Raw genomic sequence first — 13160 nt, 5'->3', positions numbered from 1 at the left:
ATACTTCCTCAGATATGGGTTCCATTCTGGTGCTGCCTACTCAAAGATGGGCCTGACTGTCACATGTTGTATGAATCACCCGCAATGACTCTTTGTTCAGAATCCTGAAGGCTATTCTCAGATTTGCCAGACTAGCATTGGCTGCACAGGTTATTCGGTTCATGTGAGTCTATTGGGATATGCTAGGTACTGTGCTAACTCCCAGGTCCTTCTCTATGAATGAGGTCTGCAGTCTCTCCCGAGTCAGTACTCTGTGTCCGGTCTTCTGGCCTCTTCCCCAATCTTCACAATGTTGCATTTGCTGAGGTAGATTTCAAGCGACCACTTATCCGATCAACCTTGCAATTCGTCCAGATCAGTTGACAACATTTTCACGTCCTCATCAGTTTGTATTCTCATTAATTTTACATCATCGTGGATCTCTGTTTTCATTAAGAACTGCAAGAAACCCCTCTCGCGTGCCCTAAGTACACTATGGAGGAGGAGCTTGGACATGGGTGAAATTCCACGGTCACTTAAAACAACGGATATAGCCCCACTCCATAAAGGTGGCAGCAAAGCATTAGCTAAGAACTATAGACCAATAGCTCTGACGTCCCACATCATAAAAATCTTTGAAAGAGTGCTAAGCAGCAGGATTGCAAATCACCTGGATTCCCAAAATCTGCACAATCCAGGGCAACATGGGTTCAGGGCAGGTCGCTCCTGCCTCTCACAACTACTGGATCACTATGATATGGCCTTGGATGCACTGGAAGAAAATCAGAATGCAGATGTAATATACACAGACTTTGCAAAAGCATTTGACAAATGCGATCTTGGCGTAATAGCCCATAAAATACGTGCTAAAGGAATAACTGGGAAAGTGGGGAGATGGATCTTCAACTTCCTAACAAATCGAACACAAAGAGTAGTGGTCAACAGAGTTAAATCGGAGGCTGCCATAGTGAAGAGCTCTGTTCCCACAAGGCACAGTACTCGCCCCCATCTTATTCCTCATCCTCATATCAGACAGACAGAGATATACATCACAGCACCGTATCATCCTTTGCGGATGATACTAGGATCTGCATGAGGCTGTCATCTGCTGAGGACGCGGTTAACCTCCAAGAAGATATAAACAGTTTTCCAGTGGGCAACGGTAAACAATATGATGTTCAATGAGGACAAATTCCAACTACTCCGTTATGGAAAACTGAAGGAGATAATAACTAGAACAGAGTATACTACAGACTCTGGCCATACAATAGAGCGGAAAAATAATGTAAGGGACCTGGGAGTAGTAATGTCTGAGGATCTCACTTTCAAGGATCACAACAGTGCCACGATCATGGACTAGCGCTCCCCATCTCCGGGTGACCCACTTCTATCAACCAACACCTCACAACTGACCTCGTCCACCTACTAGTACAATTCAGCAGGACACCACCTCAGTCACTGCCTTGCTGGCCGGCTCCAGGTGAGCAACCAACCTCCATCGAATGCCCGGCAACCTTCGCCTGCAGCTGCGCCTCCTGACCAACCTCTTGTGAAAAAAAAAAAGGCAAGCAATTCTATGCAATATGCATCCTGCCAATTCAATGACGCACTGGTATAACACAATATAAAATTGCAAAATTGATGGGCAGGAGGTATACCCTACTCATATAACCAACCTCTTCATAAATCACCCAATATGCACACACGCATATTCAAACTACACCAAAGTGGATAGGCCACTACCCTTTTATAACCCCACCTACCCCTTCTCCCTCCCCAACCTTTCCCAAACTTCCATCCTTACCCATCCTTCTTCCCCCCCTCCCCTCTTACCGAAGCTCTGGTCAGAACCTCGCAACCTCGCCACGATCGCACGTGCAAAGAAAATGATAGGATGGATAATGATTATTATTATTATAATAATCAAAAAGAAGCGCTAAGCCACAAGGGCTATACAGCGCTGCAGGGTAGGGAAGGAAGCGAGGGTATTGGATGGCAGAAGGGAGGAGGGATGATAAGTAGGTTACAGAAAACAGCGAGGCAGGGGATATTACGGGGGTAGAGGGTAGCAAGAGATTGAAGTAGAAAGGGCTGAAGGTATCAGAGTTTGTGAAGTAAGTCAGTTGTTGTCAAAAAGTCAATGAGAGAGTCCGGATGAAAGGTGGGTCCATCAGCGAGGAGGGAAGGTAAAGAGAGAGCAGCGGAGCGAAGACGACGATGGAGGTAAATTCTGCGTGCTCGTTGATAAAGTGGGCAGTCCAACAGAATGTGGCTGACTGATAATGGAGCTTGGCAATTCACCCAGAGAGGAGCAGGGCGCCTCTCCATTAGATATCCATGAGTAAGACGAGTATGGCCAATGCGAAGACGGGAGAGAGTAGTCTCCCAACTTCGACACTCGGTTTAATAGATTGAAGTTTGTTGCCGAGCATAGTAGACCAACGTTGTTGCCAACGGGTGTGAAGGTGGGAAGATATTGCAGCAAAATAGTCCGTAAATGGAATACCTCTATATGAAACTGGTAGCTCATGTACTGCTGACCGCGCAGCAGTGTCTGCCTGTTCATTGCCCTGTACGTCAACATGACCAGGGACCCAACAAAAAACAATATCTTTATGCTTGGTAAAGATGTGGCATAGCCAAAGTTGGATATGGAGGACTAAGGGGTGAGGTGTATCAAATTTCTGTATAGCCTGTAAAGCACTAAGGGAGTCTGAGACAACCACAAATGATGACACAGGCATTGATGCAATACGGATAAGTGCTGCAAGGATGGCATACAATTCAGCAGTAAAAATACTAGCCGAAGATAGTAAATGCCCTCGTACGACGCTGTCCGGAAACTCTGCTGCGAATCCTACACCATCAGAAGACTTAGAGCCATCTGTGTACACAGCAATGGCATGAGAATGAGAGTGAAAGTGGTCAAGAAAAAGAGAGCGGGAAGTGACCGTAGACAGTTGGGCTTTCGAGCAAGGGAGAGAGAAAGAACAGACTCGAACAGCTGGAACTTCCCAGGGGGGTAGGGAAAAGTGAGATGCTACATGAACATAGAAAGGAGGTAATTGAAGAGAAGACAAGAGCGAATGAAGGCGAAAAGAGAAGGGACGGAGTAAACAGGGGTGGCGAACAAATGAAGAATGTCTACTAATATCAGTGACCATTCTATAAATGGAAGGATTGCGGATATCATAAGAGTAGCGAAGTAACGAAGGCAATGGGCATCACGGCGATCGGATAAGGATGGAACGTTCACTTCTGCATAGAGGCTCTCGACAGGGGAAGAGCGAAAAGCACCAAGGCATAAACGTAATCCTTGGTGATGAATGGGGTTAAGGCTAGAGAGAGTAGCAGGAGATGCCGCTGAATAGATCTGGTCACCATAATCAAGTTTCGATAAAATGAGGGTGGAATGTAGGCGAAGGAGGGTTCTACGATCAGCTCCCCATGAAAGATGAGCAAGGGTTTAAAGAAGGTTCAGCCGGCTGTGACAAGTTTCCTTCAGAGAGGTAATGTGAGGTTTCCAGGATAACCTACGGTCAAAGAGGAGGCCCAGAAACTTGACTATATCACATTCAGGGATACGGGAGCCATAGAGGTACAAAGGATGATCGGAGATGACAGAGCGTCTAGTGAAAGTAATTTGGTGGGTTTTAGTGCTGGAAAATTTAAAGCCATGTGTGGTGGCCCAATTGGAAACACGGTCGACTGCATGCTGGAGAGAAACTGTAAGGAGGTGACAGTCAGCGCCTGCACAGGCAGTAGCGAAGTCATCAACATAGAGTGATGACCAAATATTTGATGGAAGACTAGAGGCCAAATCATTAATAGCAAGGAGAAAAAGTGTGCTCAGAACACATCCCTGGGGGACACCTTCAGCTTGGATAAAGTCCGGGGAGAGCACATTATTAACCCGAACACGGAAATGCCTGTCAGTTAAAAAGTTCTTAAGGGAGGATGGTAGATTGCCTCGAAGGCCTAAGGAATGGGCTTGGGCTAAAATATTATACCTCCAAGTTGTGTCATATGCCTTCTCAAGGTCAAAAAATATGGCAATAACTGAGTGGTTATTCGCAAAGGCATTATGAACATACGTATCCAAGCGTAGTAAGGGGTCTATGGTAGAACGTCCCATACGAAAGCCATATTGACGAGTGGAGAGACTGTTGTGTGTCTCTAAATACCACAGTAAACGTCTATTTACTAGGCGTTCCGTCACTTTGCAAACTGCACTGGTAAGAGCAATGAGACGATAGTGGGAGGCTTCATGTCCCGTAGTGCCTGGTTTGCGGAAAGGGAGAACAATGGCGGATTTCCACAGCTGTGGAAGAACTTTTTGTGACCAAATAAGATTGTAAAGGCGTAATAGGACTGCAAGGGCTGACTGATGTAAATGTTGTAGCATACGAATATGAATGTCGTCGGGCCCAGCTGCCGATGATCGGCAAGCTGAGAGTGTTGCCTCCAGTTCTTGAAGTGTAAAAGGCACATTATACTGTTCTTCTCTGAGAGAAGAAAAGTCCAAGGGTGCTAACTCTCTGGCAGACTTTGAGGAAAGAAATGAGGGGCATAGATGGAGTCCCTGAGAAATACGGACCAGATGATTGCCAATTTCATTGGCAACATCTAGTGGGTTTGCTATATCAACACCGGCAACCCGCAGAACAGGAGCCGGGTCAGGAGAATATTTACCACTCAGTTTTCGTACTTTTTTCCAGACTGCACTCATAGAAGAAGCAGAGGTGATGGTGGAGACAATCTCGCCAGCAAGTGCGTTTAGCGTCATGGATGACATGGCGAGTGATCGCACGCTTCTGCTTAAAATCAAGAAGTCTCTCTGTGGTTCTATTGTACCGGTACCTGCCCCATGCAGCGCGTTTCAAACGTACTACACGAGCACAAGCAGGAGATCACCAAGGCACGCATTTCTGAGAATGTCTGCCCGAAGTTTGGGGTATACAGTTAGAAGCTGCGGTTAAAACGGAGGACGAGAAGAGGTGTAAAAGCTCATCGATGGAGGACGAAGAAGGAACCTCTCTAAAAACAGTTAGGTGTGAGTAAAGGTTCCAATTTGCCTGATCAAATTGCCAGCGTGGGATGCGAAGAGGTGGTGAATATGAAGGGGAAGTAAGAATGATTGGGAAATGATCACTGTCATGTAAGTCCGGGAGAACAGACCAAGTGAAGTCTAATGCGGAGGAGGAAGAGCAGACAGAGATCGATGCAAGAGAGAGTGTGAGTCCGAGGATCAAAATGGGTGTGAGTACCTGTATTTAAAACATGGAGGGGGTGGGTGGCAAGAAAAGCCTCTAACTGAATGCCACGGGAATCACAGTGAGACCCCCCCCCAGAGGAAATGGTGGGCATTAAAATCGCCAAGTAACAGAATCGGTGGCGGTAATGACGAAACAAGAAAGGCAATATCCGGAATAGATAATGCCCGAGAAAGAGAGAGATATAAAGAACAGAGTGTATACCACCTATGTAAGTGGATACGGGCTGCTGTGTAATGCAGCGAAGTATGAACAAATAGCTGATGGTACGGAATATCAGTGCGTAGAAGAAGGGCACTTTCATTAAAGGTCCCATCAGGAAAAGGATCTGAAGAATACAATAAATTATAGCCTGAGATGGGAGAGATAACAGCAGAGTTTAATTTTGGTTCCTGTAAGCAAACACCAACAGGGGAAAACTGGGAGAGTAACATCTGAAGCTCACTCCGATTACCCCTGAGGCCGTGTATATTCCACTGCAAATAGGTCATGATTGACAATGATAAAGATACCTGAAATCCGCAGGTAAGGGTTCCTACGGACTAGAGGGGTTAGAAAAGTCCACATGCGGAGGCAGTGGAAAACGTTCAAGCAGCGAAGGAATGGTCCGTGTGAAGAAAGGAGTTGCGCAGATGAAGCAGAGGAGAGAGAAGGAATGGACGGTGGATCAGTGTCCATTGATGGTTTGGTCTCTGCAATATATTCAGAGATTGCTTCAAGTGTTTCAGAATTCAGAGACGTCGTATGGGAGACAATATTGGAAATGGTAGGGGGAGGATGAGTAAAGATTGGAACTGTAATGGACTGTACCAAGGTAAGGGGGGGGGGCGAAAGGGTGGAGGAAACTGGAGAAGCGTGGAAGGGGACAGAAGAGGCAGAAACCTGGGAGGTGGCAGAAGAGGAAGAAACTTGGGAGGGAACAGGGGAGGAAGGTATAGTATGAGGAGGAGGGTGAACCTCTACACTTGTAACAGAGCCAATGAGAGGGGAAGAACCAGGTACAGAGACAGGGAAGGTAAAATGAGGAGGTGGAAGATGGGTAGGAAGTGTTAACAGACCTTTTTTTGACTTTTGAGAAGTAGAGGGACGATTAGGATGAGGTGTCATACGAGATCTCGTCGCTACTGAGGCTTGTGACGGAGAACACGAAGAAGCGAGATCAGACTGAGGCGTTGAAGTAGAGACGTCTGAGCCTCGGACAGCAAAAGAATTAGATACAGGAGTGACTATGGGAGAGGTAACCACAGAGGTGGTTGCAGAAGATGGGATCCCAGAAGTGGAGGGACGTTTTGAAACACGGGAATAAGAAACACGAGGTAGTCTCCCTTGGAGGCGGAGATGAGAAACTGCCATGGCATAAGGGAGACCTTCTGCCTCTTTGAGGTAACGGATTTCCCGCTCGTTTAAGTGGACTTGAAAATGACGGGAGTACGAAGGGTGAGCCTCATGACAATTAAGGCAAGAGGGAGGTCGATTGCAAGACATATTAGAATGGTCATCGGCACCACAGACCGGGCATTCGGCGATAGATCTGCAATATTTCGCTGGATGGCCAAATCGCCAGCAATTTCTACACTGTTTCAGTGTAGGGATCACCTTTCGAACTTGTAACCGATGTCCTGCTGCATAAACTGAGGATGGGAGTTCACGGCTGTCAAAAGTTAAACGAGCCATATTGCTAGGGTATCGTCTCCGCCCGCGGGCAGGAAGAACATAAGTGTCTACCTTGAGGATTGGGAGATCTTGGAGTTCCAGCTGTTCAAGAATGTCAGTGCCACATGTCTGGAAATTTTGTTGAACTATGGTATGGGGCAGAATGACGGTACCACTACAAGAATTGAGGGAATGATGTTTTTCAATAGTGAGAGGAACAGTATCGATATGGGAAAGACGAGAAAGCTCATGAGCCTGGGAAGCATTCTGTACGGTGATGATGCGCATACCGCTCTTAAGAGCATGAAAAGAAATATCTTTACCAACATGGCGTAGGAGTGCCTTGCCAATACTGTGGTCAGAAAAATAGGCAGTAGAGGAAGTTGGTCGTAAAGTGAAGAATTTAGTCCATTGTGCAGTCTGAAACTGAGCGTGGAAAGGTAGTGAAGGACGTGTCGATCTTTTCTGAGAAGAACGAGAAGGTGGAGAAGTATCATCAGCAGGTAATTGTCGTTGGCGTTTAGGCGTGGGACCAGAGTTGGTCCGACGTGGAACGGGCCGGCGATTCGAAAATTGCCGCACCGTAGAGGGAGAGGCTGGAAGCATAGTCATAGGAGAGCGAAGGTCAGATAAATCGAAGAAGTCAGTTGCGGCCTCAGTACCTGAAGCGGGTGAGGAAACAGCACCGGCAAGATGTACAGAGGCATGAGGAGTGTCCGAAGAGTGGTCCAAAGACGAGGCGGGGTCAGAACGGGGTGCGGTATCAAGAAGGGGCCCGGGGATAGCAGGTTCATGGACTAGGGCTGCCATGGTTAGGTTACTTCTTTCTTTTTGTTTTTAAGAAAAAAATGAAAGAAGAAAAGAAAATAAAAATAAAAAAAAGAATAAAAAAAGGGGGGACCGGGGAGGGATAGTTCCTAGGAGGAATGAAAGGGCCAGAAATCTCCCTCCACGCCCAAGAGGACCTCAGCACCGCAAGTAGCACAGATGCAGCATGGAACCCGTGCCATACCCTACCCATCATGCCAGCAAACCGGCAATCCGGGATAGCAACCTCACATCTGCCGAGCTACCTCGGTGGACAAAAGAGAGGGCAGCCGGAAATCCGCCACAAAGCATACCTCCTTCGGCCACCACCCCCAGAATCCGAAAGGTGGCTTCCAGAGATACACCCGTCGCCCGAGAGACACCCAAAGCCACCCTCCGGGATACCGGAGAGGGATTGGGACATCCCCAGGCAATCCAGATTCCACGGCAAACTATGCCACCACCAAGAACCTCAACGGAATGAGATGGACCCCAGTACCCTTTCCCCTACCTAGGAACTAGCGTGCCTGTGGAAAAAAAAATCCCAATGGCCAAAAAGGAAGGGCAAAAGGGAGGGGTGGGGAGGAGGAGGAGGAAAGGAAAAAGGGGAGGATGGGGAGGATGGGATAGGGAATGGGGGATTGGGGGGTAATTAGGTTCGGTCTGAGGAAGGAGACCGACAGGTCTAATTCCTCAGACCAAGAGCCTCTTCACCACGCCAAGGAGCCCCCCTTGAAGAGGGGATGGATAATGAGAACGTTCAAAACAAGAGATGCCAAGCCAATGATGATCCTTTTCAAATGACTTGTTCTCTCTAGGCTGGAATACTGCTGTACATTAACATCTCCATTCAAAGCAGGTGAAATCGCAGATCTAGAGAGTGTACAGAGATCCTTTACTGCACATATAAGTTCTGTCAAGCACCTTAACTACTGGGAACGCTTGGAAGCACTTGACTTGTACTCGTTGGAACGCAGAAGGGAGAGATATATCATAATCTACACTTGGAAAATCTTGGAAGGAATGGTCCCAAATCTGCACACAGAAATCACTTCCTACGAAAGTAAAAGACTGGGCAGGCGATGTAAAATGCCCCCAATGAAAAGTAGGGGCGCCATTGGTATACTAAGGGAAAACACCATAAGTGTCCGGGGCCCAAGACTGTTCAACAGCCTCCCATCAAGCATTAGGGGAATTGCCAATAAACCCCTGGCTGCCTTCAAGAGAGAGCTGGACAGATACCTAAAGTCAGTGTCGGATCAGCCGGGCTGTGGCTCGTACGTTGGACTGCCTAGTTGATCAGGCCCTGATCCATCGGGAAACCTGGTCATGGACCGGGCCGCGGGGGCGTTGATTCCCGGAATAACCTCCAGGTAACCAAGTATGTCGTTCGTGGAAACCAGAAACAATGCTGGTCTTAATAATCATCCTTATGGTACACCGCTTATTACTCTTTCATGTGTGTGTGTGTGTGTGTGTGTGTGTGTGTGTATATGTGTGTGTGTATGTGTGTGTATGTGTGTATGTGTGTATGTGTGTGTATGTATGTGTATGTGTGTATGTGTGTGTATGTGTATGTACTCACCTAGTTGTACTCACCTAGTTGAGGTTGCGGGGGTCGAGTCCGAGCTCCTGGCCCCGCCTCTTCACTGATCGCTACTAGGTCACTCTCCCTGAGCCGTGAGCTTTATCGTACCTCTGCTTAAAGCTATGTATGGATCCTGCCTCCACTACATCGCTTCCCAAACTATTCCACTTACTGACTACTCTGTGGCTGAAGAAATACTTCCTAACATCCCTGTGATTCATCTGTGTCTTTAGCTTCCAACTGTGTCCCCTTGTTACTGTGTCCAATCTCTGGAACATCCTGTTTTTGTCCACCTTGTCAATTCCTCTCAGTATTTTGTATGTCGTTATCATGTCCCCCCTATCTCTCCTGTCCTCCAGTGTCGTCAGGTTGATTTCCCTTAACCTCTCCTCGTAGGACATACCTCTTAGCTCTGGGACTAGTCTTGTTGCAAACCTTTGCACTTTCTCTAGTTTCTTTACGTGCTTGGCTAGGTGTGGGTTCCAAACTGGTGCCGCATACTCCAATATGGGCCTAACGTATACGGTGTACAGGGTCCTGAACGATTCCTTATTAAGATGTCGGAATGCTGTTCTGAGGTTTGCTAGGCGCCCATATGCTGCAGCAGTTATTTGGTTGATGTGCGCTTCAGGAGATGTGCCTGGTGTTATACTCACCCCAAGATCTTTTTCCTTGAGTGAGGTTTGTAGTCTCTGACCCCCTAGACTGTACTCCGTTTGCGGCCTTCTTTGCCCTTCCCCAATCTTCATGACTTTGCACTTGGTGGGATTGAACTCCAGGAGCCAATTGCTGGACCAGTTCTGCAGCCTGTCCAGATCCCTTTGTAGTTCTGCCTGGTCTTCGATCGAGTGTATTCTTCTCATCAACTTCACGTCATCTGCAAACAGGGACACCTCAGAGTCTATTCCTTCCGTCATGTCGTTCACAAATACCAGAAACAGCACTGGTCCTAGGACTGACCCCTGCGGGACCCCGCTGGTCACATGTGCCCACTCTGACACCTCGCCACGTACCATGACTCGCTGCTGTCTTCCTGACAAGTATTCCCTGATCCATTGTAGTGCCTTCCCTGTTATCCCTGCTTGGTCCTCCAGTTTTTGCACCAATCTCTTGTGTGGAACTGTGTCAAACGCCTTCTTGCAGTCCAAGAAAATGCAATCCACCCACCCCTCTCTCTCTTGTCTTACTGCTGTCACCATGTCATAGAACTCCAGTAGGTTTGTGACACAGGATTTCCCGTCCCTGAAACCATGCTGGCTGCTGTTGATGAGATCATTCCTTTCTAGGTGTTCCACCACTCTTCTCCTGATAATCTTCTCCATGATTTTGCATACTATACATGTCAGTGACACTGGTCTGTAGTTTAATGCTTCATGTCTGTCTCCTTTTTTAAAGATTGGGACTACATTTGCTGTCTTCCATGCCTCAGGCAATCTCCCTGTTTCGATAGATGTATTGAATATTGTTGTTAGGGGTACACATAGCGCCTCTGCTCCCTCTCTCAATACCCATGGGGAGATGTTATCTGGCCCCATTGCCTTTGAGGTATCTAGCTCACTCAGAAGCCTCTTCACTTCTTCCTCGGTTGTGTGCACTGTGTCCAGCACTTGGTGGTGTGCCCCACCTCTCCGTCTTTCTGGAGTCCCTTCTGTCTCCTCTGTGAACACTTCTTTGAATCTCTTGTTGAGTTCTTCACATACTTCCCGGTCATTTCCTGTTGTCTCTCCTCCTTCCTTCCTTAGCCTGATTACCTGGTCCTTGACTGTTGTTTTCCTCCTGATGTGGCTGTACAACAGTTTCGGGTCAGATTTGGCTTTCGCTGCTATGTCATTTTCATATTGTCTTTGGGCCTCCCTTCTTATCTGTGCATATTCATTTCTGGCTCTACGACTGTTCTCCTTATTCTCCTGGGTCCTTTGCCTTCTATATTTCTTCCATTCCCTAGCACACTTGGTTTTTGCCTCCCTGCACCTTTGGGTAAACCATGGGCTCATCCTGGCTTTTTCATTACTCCTGTTACCCTTGGGTACAAACCTCTCCTCAGCCTCCTTGCATTTTATTGCTACATATTCCATCATCTCATTAACTGGTTTCCCTGCCAGTTCTCTGTCCCACTGAACCCCGTTCAGGTAGTTCCTCATTCCTGTGTAGTCCCCTTTCTTGTAGTTTGGCTTCATTCGTCCTGGCCTTCCTGCTTCTCCCTCCACTTGTAGCTCTACTGTGTATTCGAAGCTTACAACCACATGGTCACTGGCCCCAAGGGGTCTTTCATATGTGATGTCCTCGATATCTGCACTACTGAAGGTGAATACTAAGTCCAGCCTTGCTGGTTCATCCTCTCCTCTCTCTCTTGTAGTGTCCCTTACGTGTTGGTACATGAAGTTCTCCAGTACCACCTCCATCATCTTAGCCCTCCAAGTATCTTGGCCCCCATGTGGGTCCAAGTTCTCCCAATCTATCTCCTTGTGGTTAAAGTCACCCATGATCAGGAGCTTTGCCCTGCATGCATGAGCTCTTCTGGCCACTCTAGCTAGTGTGTCAACCATCGCTCTATTGCTCTCGTCGTACTCTTGCCTTGGCCTCCTGCTGTTCTGTGGTGGGTTATACATCACTGCTATTACCACCTTGGGACCTCCAGAGTGAAGTGTTCCCACTATGTAATCACTTTCTTCTCCGCTATCTTCTCTCTCCAGCTCATCAAAATTCCAGCGATTTTTGATCAGCAACGCCACTCCTCCACCCCCCCTGTTCCCTCTGTCTTTCCTCAGGATTTGGTATCCCGTTGGAAAGATGGCATCTGTTATCATACCTGTAAGCTTGGTTTCTGTGAGAGCTATGATGTCCGGTGATGCTTCTTTGACTCTTTCTTGCCACTCCTCCCACTTATTTGTTATTCCATCAGCGTTTGTGTACCATACCTTCAGTTTCCTTTCCAACACTGTGGTTTGGGGGGCCTGTGAGGGTGGGAGACCTGGTGGCATACTGTGGGGTTCTATAGCTTGGTGTTGGGTGGAGGCTGTGGGTATGGATTGTAGGGTGTGTTGGGATGGTGTGATAGGTTGTATGGTTCTGAGAGTAGTTGTGTGTGTGCTTGCCCTTGCTGTTCTGTCCTGCTCTGACAGACCTCTGCTGGTTCCCTCCTTGTCTCTTTTCCTAGCTCCTTTCGCTTTTTTGTCCTCTCCCTCAGCTGCTGTCGTTCTGATTTTGTTCTGTCTCTGTCTAGGAACACCCTCTTGTACTCTTCCGAGTATTTCAATCGTGGTTTCTCTTGGAGGATCCTGTTCCGCACTGTTTCCGTCCTGAGAATCAGCTTGATTGGTCGGTTTCTCACCTTCGAGTACCCCCCTATTCTCTGAAAATTTACAATCTCGTCCCTCTCTTCACCTATTTCTGTTATGATTTTCTCAATCTCCTTCCTTTCTTCCTGCTTCCTTTCAGTGTGTGTCCTTTCCTCTCTCTCCTGAAGCCCATGGATAAACACTGATTTTGCCCTTTCTTCCTCGCATTGCCTCACCCTCTGTGGCTCTGGATCCTGCCTGTATGTGGTCAGTTTCTCCCTTGATTTTTCCAGTGGCTCTTGATAGCCTTGTTGTGCCTCAGCATTCGACCTATCACCCTCTCCATCTGCAACCAGTTGATCTTCCCTTTCACTCCTTGGTCCTCCTTGGCAGATTGATGTGACCTTAGCATAATTCATAATTCCTTCCTTCCTGTTCAGCCTCGCAGCTTCATATGCTGTGTCTTCTCTGGTCACTGCCCCTGTAACTCGCTCCAGCCTATTTATCTCAACTTCTAGGACCCTTATCTTGGCTACTGCAGTTTCGACTTGTGCCTCCCAATTCTTTGTCTCCTTCTCCAAC

This window comes from Cherax quadricarinatus, chromosome 1 (assembly GCF_038502225.1).
Source record: "Cherax quadricarinatus isolate ZL_2023a chromosome 1, ASM3850222v1, whole genome shotgun sequence".
Lineage (NCBI taxonomy): Eukaryota > Metazoa > Arthropoda > Malacostraca > Decapoda > Parastacidae > Cherax > Cherax quadricarinatus.
The sequence above is the reverse complement of the archived record's forward strand: the minus strand, read 5'-3'. Positions refer to the sequence as shown.